We start from the raw sequence: 12162 nt of genomic DNA on the forward strand, positions 1-12162 counted from the left end.
TTGGTTAAGTGGTTGCTCTGCAGGCATGAGGATCTGACTTTGGTATGCAGAAGTCGCATTAAAAAGCTAGTTATGCCGGTGGTGGTGGCACACACCTTTAATCCCAGGCAGAGGCAGGCAGATCTTTGTGAGTTCAAGGCCAGCCTGGTCTACATAGTGAGTTCCAGGACAGCTGGGGCTACAGGGAGACCCTGTCTCAAAAAGATGAAAAAAAAAAAAAAAGTTGGGCATGATGGTATGTGTTTGTAATTCCTGTGTTTGGGAGTTGGATGCAGGTCTGGAGCTCACTGGCCAGGCAGCCTAGCCTACTTAGTAAGCTTCAGGCCAGTGAGATGCTCCGGCCCCAAAAAACAAGGTAGGTGACATCTGGGAAACAACACCCAAGGTTGTCCTCTGGCCTCTACATGCACATGCACACCACTCACACGCACCTGTACACAGGTGTGCACGGATGCACAGATGCTCACACACAAAGAAGACAGCCATTCAAAGCAGGACTGTTGAGCACAGATGCCAGCCACTTCCCTGCCATTCTGCCTCATGTCAGGGAATTCTTTTCATTTTATTGTGCGGCCAGTTAGAAGGCATAGTGTGTCCTCAATTTCATATCCATGGTGGAAGGAAACAACTGATTCTACAAAGTTGTCTTCTTGTTTTCTGACTTCCATATGCACACCTTTTATTTTTAAACTTATGCACATTTATTTATTGTGTGTATGTGTGTATATGTGTGTATCTTTGTGGCGTGTGTATGAGTGTGTGTGTGTGTGCATGTACGTGAGCATCCATGCAATGGTGTGCATGTAGAGGTCAGAAGATAACTTGTAGCAATCAACTCTCTCCTTCTATCATGTGGGTTCCAGGGATTGAATTTAGGCCTCCAGGCACCTTTACCTGCTGAGCCATCTTGCTGACCTTGCCAGGGTATTCTTAAGGAAAATACTGAGACATAAAACACTATAGGCAGTTGAGTTCTGGACAGGTCTGGGAGGAATCACAGGTCCCCACTTTACCCAAAGCACTTGCCACCATGCTCCCAGGGCCTCATAGTACCACTCTGAACCCCAGTCCCTCTCTCACCATGAGGCAACAACAGTAAGAACTCTAGACTGTATCCTACCACTCCTCTTTGCCCGAGATGATCACTTTAAATGTCATTAAGATTCAATGAAGCAGATACTGTTATTATCTGCATCTTACAGATATGAAAGCCAAGACACAGAATGACTGAATAAGTGATAGGTCAGGGAGTTGGCGAGGAGCAGAGCCACAATTCAAACCGTGTGTGTGTGTGTGTGTGTGTGTGTGTGTGTGTGTGTGTGTGTGTGTGTAGGCGCACATATGCCAAGGCATGCATATGGAAGTCAGAAGACAACTTTGTGGAATCAGTTCTCTCCTTCCACCATGAATTTGAATAGAGGACACATTGTGCCCTCTAACTGGCCCCACAATTCCAATCTTGATACACTAACTCTGCACTGCAGCTGGCTGCCTTTGAAATGCATTCATTTAAGGAGAATTAACAGGAAGAAATTCAACAGCTCAGTCTCTGAAGTGGACAGAACAAATTTGCCTCCTTCCTTCCCCCTTCTCTCTCCTTCCTTCACCTCTCCCTCTTCCTTTTATGGCTTGTTTGGAACATATAGTCATAAGTGTGTGGTTTGTTTTATAATCCGGTCAACTGTGGAAGCACAGCCATTGTCATTTATGTCTCTGTCTTGGCATCTTTCACCGGGGAGATTTATCACCGCAGGAACTGACTGGCTATAAGATTCTTTCTGTTCCTTAATCAAGCTCTTGCCTTCTCTTTGAAAAGAACTTGGAGAACAGAGCAGGAACCAACCCATGTCTTGTCCCGAGTAGGACAATAATTCAATTTAATCTAATAAAACTGCCTTGGGTTTTTCATGAGAAAGCACAGGGAAGAATTAAAGGAAACACTGGCCATTGCACTGACCAGCCCTGCATCTGAATGACTGTAGCACAAAAATAGGGTTTTTTGGGGGAGGGGCAATTCTTTATTCCCAGCATAGAGAGCACTCCTAAGCAGAGGAATCAGGTAAGAATACAAGGGCATGATAGGATGATGGCCGGTGAGGAAGTTTTGAAGGCGTGATGGTGGTTTGATAGGGAGAGAGATGAGAGAGAGGAGCAGGAAGTCCATATGGGTAGAGTTGATGGGCAGGAGACAGGCCAACTGGGGGGACTAGGAGGGACTTCTTGCCTTGGAGAAAGAAGTTATAATGGTAAGGAACATGGGCTCTGAAGACAGAGGCTCTGGGTTTCAGTTCAAAAGTCCTAGTCCCCACCTGTAAGGAAGTTATTTAAGCAGGTTGAAGACCCACTCTGTATTTGTACTCTTTCGTCAGTAATCTGCGACTAATAGGAGTGAGCATGTCACGGGGTGGATGAGAAGATTAAATGGAATAAATGCTTCCAGAATATGAATGTTACATAGTTCATTTTTATATTAGTGAGGGTTCTCTAGAGAAACAGAACAGAAAGAATGAAAATATATTATGAAAAGAGATTTAGTAGATTGGCTTACGTGATGCCTCAGCAGCCCCAATCTAGCTCTAAGAGCCTGGGGGATTCCTGGAGAGCCACTGGTCTTCAGTCCACACTGAAAGGTTGAAGAAACTGGGTTCTCACAGAAATATAAGATAGCAGCAACATCGGGATAAACGCACTCACAAGCCAGAAACAAAGGTGGGCAGGCAAAACGGCACTGCTCTTCCCTTAGACCTCGTTCAATCTGGAATGCACTCCCTCGAGAGGCAGATCATTTCCCCTGGGTTATTCTCTCCTAGAAACACCCTCACAGACCTGCCGAGAGGCATGCTGCTTAGTTGATTCCATGTGCAACTAAGATTGACAATGGAGTTTAACCATCACATTGGGCCAGCAAGATGGCTTAGTGGGTGGTAAAGGTGCTTGCTTCCAAGCTTGATGACCTGAGTTCCATCCCCTGAGACCCACATGGTGGAAGGAGAGAAGCAGTTGCTACATGCAACTTCACTTCCACATATGCACAGTTGTGCCAAATAAATAAGTAAAAATAACTATTACAAACTTCAAGAAATGTTGAAATTCTTTTACCGTTGCTGTGGGTCAGGAGCATCCTGGGAAATAAGAGCGTGGTAAGTTGGTTGGTATTTCTTTGAACACAGAGATCACGTGTCTAGAACCCTGTCTTCAGGTAACAGAGAGACACTGTGTGGTTCTGAATGCTCCGTGTCGTGGTTTAATGGTTGATCTAGGAAGAAGGAGCTGAAGAGAAGAAAGCCATTGCTGGGGCTTTGATGAGTCTCCCTCCCCAAGTTCTGTGTGCTCGAGACTTGGTCCCCAGCATGTGGTGCTTTTGGGAAATGGTAGAAGATACAAGAGATGGAGACTCGTGAGGTTTTAGACCAATTAGGGGAGGTCTTGAAGGGAAGTATGGGACCCTGGTTCTTCCTCTTCCTCTCTTTGGCATTCCAGCCTGGAGTTGAAAGGTTTTGCCTCACAGCAGGGCTACTCTATGCTTGCTAATTCCCCCATACATCCCAAGCGGGGCCAAGCAGTTACAGACTGGAATCTCCCAAAATGAAAAAGCAAACCTTCTTTTTCTTTATAGAAGTTGATTGTCTCCCGTATTTGTTATACTAACAAAGCTGGCTAACACTGCAATTATAAGGTTATTGAGAGCAAGATGTGGTGGTGCATGCCTATGATCCCAGCACCTGGGAGATGCAAGATGTCATCCTTGGCTGTATAGAAAGTTCGAGGCCAGAGACTGGGGAAATGGTTCAGTTGGTAGTATGTTTGCTGATCAAGTTGAGGACCTGTGTGTGGTTTCTTACCACACATATTTAAAAAGCACGGCATGGTGCTACATACCTTTAACCCAGTACAGGGGAGCAGAGAGAGGCAGATTTCAGAGGCTTGGTAGCCAGCAGGTTTAGCCAAAATAGTGGACTTCAGGCTCAGTAATAGGCCCTGTCTCAAAAAATAAGGTGCAGAAGCAATCAAGGAAGGCATTCTAATATCAACCTTCACACCACCCTTATGAGAAAACAGAGAAAGAGGAAAGAAAGAGAGAGTGAGAGAGAGAGAGAAGAGGAGGAAGAGGAAGAGGAAGAAGAGGAGAAAAAGGAAAGGAAGAAATTGGAAGGTAGCCTGGGCTGCATAAGACTCTAGCTCAATAAACTAAAATGAAAATTTAAGGTTAATGTCAAGATAAAGAGAAATAAGGAGGCTAAGGCTATCATGGTAATAATAGCCACTGATAGGTATGTGAAACAGAAGAGAAGGAAACCTACAGGGGGTAAGATATGGAGTCTGCAGGTGAGGCGGGCACAGCCATGACCACCTCATCATGTGAAGGTCCTGGACTAAAAGAATGTTTGCTGTCCATGGAGATACTGGGAAGTGAGCACAGTGAGGGGAGAAGAGAAGTGGCAATATCCACATTGGACGTGTGGAGACCAGGGGAAGAAGGACAGTGAAGGCCAGCAGGTGATGGGAGTGGAGGGAACTCCCAGGAGAAGACAGGCAGAGAGGCAAGGTGAGCAGGAGGTGGCCAGGAACAGCACAAGGTGAGCTCTGCCCAGACTGTGGACCTGATCTGCCCTTCACACACATCGCCTCTGGCCCTTCTTGCCAAGCAGAAATTAATAAACCCCAGCTTACACACAAGGAGACCAGAGATAAGTTCATTCTGGTAAAGAAGGTAAGGGAGGAGACAGAGGGGCAGCCTGCAGAGGAGCTGGGGAGGAAAATGGACTTGGAACTTGGCTTCTCAAAAGTTCCATGTTGGGGCACTTATAGAAAATGAGCTTGGTGACACATCAGGGAGAAATAGGTTGGTCTTCACTGTGCAATTCGTCTTCCATACCTACTTGACTCCATGGGGAGTTGACCAATGCTAAGAAGGTTATCTCAGTACCAGCTAGGAGGTACTGTAAATACTTAACATCTAGGGGACTGGGGATGTCATTCAGTTAGTAAAATGCTAACCTAGTATGCATGAAGTCCTGGGTTCCATCCCCGGCACTGCATAAAATGAGATATGGTGGCACACACATGTGATCCTAGCACTTGGGAAGTGGAGGCAGGAGAATGAGAAGTTCAAGGTCATACTTGGCTACACAGGGAGTTCAAGCCAGCCTAGGCTGTATGAAATCCCATCTGAAAAAGAGACATCGAGATCGCTTAGAGAATAAAGGTGTGTATAGCCAAGTCTGATGACCTGAGTTTGATCCTCAGGATCCACGTAGTAGAAGGAAAAAATCGATTTCCACAGGTGTGCCATGATATACATGCGCCCTGCCCCCACCACACACAGAGAAAATAAATAAATAAACAAACAAATAAATAAATAAATAAATATGTAATTTTTTAAAACACTTAAAAAGCCTAACTCCTGGTACAGCCACCAGCAGCCAATAAGCACACAAACCCACAGCCATCCCGAATATCTTCTTTGTCATTGTTTCTTATTCAATGAGGTTCATCTGGGGGTCCTAGACTAGGACTCTGGACAAGCAATTAGCAGAAAGGAACACAAGGAGACCTGAGCAGTGGTACAGAAGTATTTCTGTATTCTAGTCCCCCATAAGTCTGACTTGTGCACCCCATCTTAGCCTGTGACCCATCCACAGCATGCTTGTACATTGCGGCAAGCCAGCTGGACCTCTGGCTAACTAGTGATCTTGGAGCTGGAAAGATGGCTCATTCAGTATACATCCTAGCATGCAGTCTTGGGGACCTAAGTTCATATCCCCAGCACCCACATGAAAGCCAGGGGTGGTGGTATGCATCTGTAACCCTGAGTACTGTGAGGGCAGAGACAGGTGGATCTCTAGAGCTTATTGGCCAACTGGCCTAGCCAATCAGTGAGCTCCCAGTTCAGTGAGACTCTGTCTCAAAAGCTATGTGGTGAGTGATAGAGGAAAGACACCCAATATTGACATCTGGTCTCCATGCACACACAGCTATACACACACATATACATGCACCCACACATGCACATATATACCTGCATGCATATGTTCACACACAAAAACCATGCACACATTTACTATACTATACTACACACACACACACACACACACACACACACACACACACACACATTTTAAAATTAAAAACATAGTGAACTTGACCTGGCTGAGGTCTTCGAGGATAGTGTCTGGCAAAACTGAGCTGTTGAGTTTGGCCACTTGGAGGTCAGTGGTAGCCTTTAAGAGAGCAATTTTTGCCATCTTATGGGTATGGGAGCCAGATTGCTAGTGGTTGGGACTTTGTGGGAGGTGAGGAAGTAGAGGCGGTGGGTGTGTAATCCTTTTTTGGGAAGTTTAGCTGTGAAAGGAGGCTGGAAGGTAGGATGGGAGCTCAAGAGAAATGAGTGACAGAGAGACTTTTTCTGGGGGTGGGGAACTCTTGGGAGTCAGTTAGAGTAAAGTAACTAGTGTAGAGAGAGTGAGAGCCTCAGGGAAGGGATGGGGGTAACATAGAAAGAAGAAGGGATCTCTCTTCCTCTGCCACCAGCAGAAGTGAACAGAGCACTCCTGGGAACCAGGAGGTGGAAGGATGTGAAATATAATCCAGATCTTGTGAGGTGAGAGGTATGGGTAGAGGCAATGGGGTTTGAGGGGAGACAAAGGTTGGGACCACTGCTTGGGGGATGGGGTTCCAGCCTGCCAGAGGGTAAACACATGTTTCAGGCAGACTGGAGACTTATTGCTCACATTTTCAGGCAATAGGAGCTTGGCCAGGTCATGGGATCTGCCCTTCTGGTTTCCAGCTTAGGGACAGTAGGAAGAACCAACGTGTGTGTCATCTAAAAGTTGGCGTTATTCAAGTTATTATCTCATGTGAGTGACTTGAGTCTCCTAAGGGTGGCTTGTGGGGACCTGGGTCAGTAGGTGAGTAAAGACAGGCAAGCGTTATTGAGCGGTTGTCAGTGGTCTCACTCTGAAGGTCACCTGGGATCAGGAGATAGAGAACAAGATGAAAAGAAACAATTTACAAGCAGAGGGACTGGGGAGATGGCTCAGCAGGTAAAGTCCATAAAAGGACTTGAGTTCAATGGCCAGCACCCAAACAAAAAGCTGGTCATGGTGGTGTGGGTTTGTAATTCCAGCACTGGGAAGCGGAGACAGGTGGATACCTGGGGCTCACTGCTCACTGGCTAGCTAGTCTACTTTACTTGGTAAGCTGTAGGCTAGTAAGAGCGATGATGCCTCAAAAAGCAAGGTGGTTTCTGAGGGGTGTTACCTGACGTTAACCTACATGCGCACACACACACACACACGCACGCACGCACGCACGCACGCACCATGTTCAAGAATTTGTAGCCAGAGCAAAAGGAAACCGAGAGCCCCAGGTCTGAGAATTCTAATGCGCGCACACACACACACGCACGCACGCACGCACGCACGCACGCACCATGTTCAAGAATTGTAGCCAGAGCAAAAGGAAACCGAGAGCCCCAGGTCTGAGAATTCTAATGAGTATTGTATGCTGATGAGACTCATTTCTGCCATGTCTGACTCTCCCTTGTTCTTTACTGGCTTGGACACTCCCTTCCAAGGCTCCCTTCCCAACTGGATCTTTCCATTTTCATTTAACTGTACATAGCTACGTGAGATGAAGTCAATGTGTGCATACAATGTGGAGTAATCAAATCAGAGCCATGAGCATTTGCATTTCCTTAACCGTGTATCATTTCTGCATACCAAAAGCCTTCAAACTCCTGTCTTCTAGTTCTTTATAAAATACATGGTAAGCCAGGCGTGGTGGCGCACGGCTTTAATCCCCGCACTCGGGAGGCAGAGGCATGTGGATCTCTGTGAGTTCAAGGCCAGCCTGGTCTACATAGTGAGTTCCAGGACAACTGGGGCTACAGGGAGACCCTGTCTCAAAAAGACAAAAAAAAAAAAAAAAAAAAAGTACCAAAAAAAAAAAAGTACATGGTAACTGGTCACCAGCCGAGGCCTCCCTGTGGTACTCTAGGACAGTGGAACACGGTAACAGGTCACCAGCCAAGGCCTCCCTGTGGTACTCTAGAACAGTAAAACATGGTAACGGGTCACCAGCCGAGGCCTCCCCGTGGTACTCTAGGACAGTGGAACACGGTAACAGGTCACCAGCTGAGGCCTCCCTCTGATACTCTAGAACAGTAGAACTCACCTTCTCTGAGTTCTTTGGAGTCCATCTAGGGCTTGTCAATAGGCAACTCTCACGTATGAGGCTGGTGGTGGCAGAGGGGGTGGCAGATGGTGGGCTTCCGAGGTTCAGCCCAGCTTTCACAGAAGAATGCCCATGTCAGGGAGTAAGGGAATCCTGGGATGTTGATTACCAAACCTTTCTGTCAGCTTTGCCACCAGTAACGGAATCCTCTCATCCTCTTAGAGACAGCTGTTAGCCATGGACCCACCATTTTTAAAGTTCCTTTGTTTTGGTTGAATTGTGCCAATTCCCAAAACTACATTAATTTGTGTAGTTTCCAGAACTAAAGTAACCTGGGTTTTCTAGATTCTTGTCCTTCTAGAGCCCATGAGTGATTTAAACACAGCTTAACTGCAAGCATATATGGGCTATTCATCAATCACATGGTTCGGATCGTCCCCCTTTCCCTGAAATCTGTAAGAAACGACCCTGCAACGTGGGCTGAATGCTCCTTGGAGACCCTGTCATGCTGTCTTTCTGTCTGTCTATGACATTGATAACTCTTCTAATAAATCTCTTACCCGAAAAGGCAGTCTGCCTTGGTATCTCCTGTGGACCTCAAACTCCAAACCTTTAAATAGCTTGTTTCATTTTCAAAATCTAGCCAACACCTTTGATGTGTGTTCCGTGAGCTTGCATCCTGTCTAAATAGAGTAGTAGCTGTTTTCCAGAGGAGACATTACCAGATGTCAAAGCCCAGAACAGGAGCAAACACCTGGATAGCTGAAGTTGGGTGGAGAAGAAACTGGTTCAAAGAGAGCAAACCCAGAATGTAGGAGGGTAAAAGGCTCTGGGTGCAGAACTGTGATGGAGTTCATGAGGACATCACACACTTCATCCAAGACTCTCCTGGGGCATTCAGTTACTCTCGCAAACATTGTGTCCCAGTTCATCCATCTCGTGTATCCCCCCCACTCCTGAAATGAACACCCTCCTTTGCACCCACTGGTTCTACTGACTGTGATCAAAGGGGACTGTCTGTCACTCACTACTGCTACCATTCCGTTCAGTGTGTCCTGCTTAGGTTTCCTATCACCAAAGAGCCCCCGAAACAAATATTACGCCTTTGGGGGAAAGTATTATGTTTTTATTAAAGTTTATTAGAGTTTCCTGAGCAGATTTCATAGATGAGTCTAAAAGGACTTAGAGCCTTCCTGGACACCTATAGGCAGTGGTGTATGTGTGTTCATGCTTCTCAAGAGAGGGAAAGGTTCTCCTGAGGCAGGACAGGAGACAGGGAAGATTATCAGAACCTGGATAGGGAAAGAAAAGGAATTCCTCATAGGTGTCTGGTTGAAACCTCTCTCCAGCTAAGACTCAAGAACTCCAGCACAATTAACATTTGCTTAAAGCTGTTTTTCCTCCTCAGCTGTAAACCTGTAGTTTTCTAGGAATCTCACCAGAAACCCCATTTACAGTAAAAGCCATGTCATAAACCCCTGTGCAACCTTAGTGGATCCTATTTTTATCTTATCAGGTTACAATTCTTTTTAAGTCTCCCCCAGAGCCACTTTATAAATCTCACTTATTAAAAATAGAGAGACAAGCAGGATGTGGTGGTGCACACCTTTAATTCCAGCACTCAGCAGGCAGAGGCAGGTGGATCTTTATGAGTTCAAGCTGACCTGGTCTACATATCTAGTTCCCAGCCAGTCAGGGCTATGTAATGATACTGTATCCCAAAACAAACAAAAAGCAGAGAGAAAAGGGAAAAAATGTTTCCTAACAACACTTTAAGGTGTAATTTAAAAGCCAAGTACAGCTAATGCTAAGACACTTAATTGTGACCCTCCTTTGAGATGCTCTTTCCTACCTGCACTTGAGTATATCTTATTTTTTCCTGAGCATTTCTCTTTACCTTAACCTCTGTGCTTTAAATCTACATTTTCATAACCCCCAATTCTGTTTCATATTAGCTCAGCCTAAAATTCTATTCTACACTGAAGCCGAAGATCCACGTTTTTCTGAGTTGCCATCCCTAAAAGATTAAAGGAACTCCTCTGTCCCTGCTGCCACAGCCATAGCTACTTATCACACTTTGAGAGTGACCTCTCTGCCCCCTTCACCCTGGGGTGCCTTGAGCAAGAAGAATCACTGATAGAATCTTGGAGACTTATCTTGAGGTTCCTAATGTTTTCTGTGACCTCAAAGAAATCCCTTTTGCTTATTGTTCAGTTTCTTTTAAAAAATACATTTATTTATTTATAGGTGTGCGTATATATGTGTGTGTGTGTGCGTGTGTGTGTGTGTCTATGCACATGTAGGCCATGATGCACATATGAAGGTTAGAGGACAACTCTGGAGAGTCAATTCTCTCCTTCTACTATGTGAGTCTTAAGGACTGAGCTCAGGTGGTCAGTCTTAGTGGCAAGCGAGCTTTCCCCTGAGTAGTCTTATCAGCACCCCACCTCCATTTTGTGTGTAAAACTGGAAACAGTGATTCCTATCTTTAGATTATTGTAGGGACTAGAAACAACATAAAAGTCATCACTATGTATTTCAAGGTTCTCCTCTCTCTCTCTCTCTCTCTCTCTCTCTCTCTCTCTCTCTCTCTCTGTGTGTGTGTGTGTGTATGTGCTGGAGGCCAAAAGAAAATAATAATTGAATGTCCTGCTTTATCACTGCCCAGTTTATTCCCTTGAGACAGGCTCTCTCACTGAACCCGGAGCTGAGTTCACTGCTTCTCACAGTGTCAGAGTTACATGTGCACATGTGACCATGCTCAACTTTTTACATGAGTTGCGGGGATTTGAACTCTGGTCCTCTTGCTTGTGCAGCAAGTCCTCTTACCCACAGAGTCATATCCTGAGCCCTCGTGGTTGACATTTAATAGATGTCAGCTTTTGGTACTGAACTAGTTTCGATTCCTCCAGGCAGACTTTTTCCTTTGGTCTTTTTCAGGCAGGGTCTCCCTGTAGCCCCAGCTGTCCTGGAACTCACTATGTAGACCAGGCTGGCCTTGATCTCACAGAGATCTGCCTGCCTCTGTTTCTCAGGTGCTGGGATTAAAGGTATATACCCAGCTTCAGACAGACTTGTATAGAGTGGTGTGAGCACACAGATTTTATGTGAGAAGTGACCTAGAGTGTGTCACTAAAGAATCCAGTGTGGGATGGGTTATCAAGCAAGTATTTCAGGTGGGATTTATTCTCACTGGCAACCTCTGGAATACAGGGTGGCATGTCATGGACTGTCTTCTCAGGAAGACATGAATGTGTTCATCCACATACTTGCTATCTGTCCTTGACACAAGACTCCCAGGGACATTAACTTTCTAGCAAATTGTCTCCTTTGACTGGGAGAAAACATCAGGCTGAAGTCTCATAAGCAAGGTCATTGTTCAAAGGTGAGCACTCAAGTGATCATAGCAGGACAGTGACAGTGACCACCACAGGACTAACCTGAAGTCACCCCCTGTCCTCACAATACCATTGACAGGTTCCTGCTCTGGGCCCAGTTAACTTGTTCTCTTGTGTTGACTCTGTGCTGGGCCAGCAAATGCTATAAAGTTTTCTGTGCATGCATGTCTGTCTCTCTATGAGGACTGGAAGCTTTTAATTAAATTAATGAACTAATTTCATTTCTTTACATGTGTGCTACACATGTGTGTGAGGCCAGAGGTGGGCATCAAGTGTAGATGTGGGCATCAAGTGTAGAGGTGGGCATCAAGTGTAGAGGTGGGCATCAAGTGTAGAGGTGGGCATCAAGCATCTTCCTCAGTTGCCCCTTACTTTTAAAAAAAAAAGGTTTTTGTTACATTTGTATTTATTGTATATGCAAGTATGGGGGGGTGCATGCATGCCAGGGCTTACACATGGAGGTCAGAAGACAACTTACAGGAGGTGATTCTTTCCTTCCACCATGTGGATCCTGGAAATTGAACTCGGATTGTCAGGCTTGGCGGCAAATACTTTTCCCTGTGAACCATCTCACCAGACTCTCACCTTC

Source organism: Nannospalax galili, unplaced genomic scaffold (genome assembly GCF_000622305.1).
Source record: "Nannospalax galili isolate Female #2095 unplaced genomic scaffold, S.galili_v1.0 scaffold1318, whole genome shotgun sequence".
In the NCBI taxonomy this organism is placed as follows: domain Eukaryota; kingdom Metazoa; phylum Chordata; class Mammalia; order Rodentia; family Spalacidae; genus Nannospalax; species Nannospalax galili.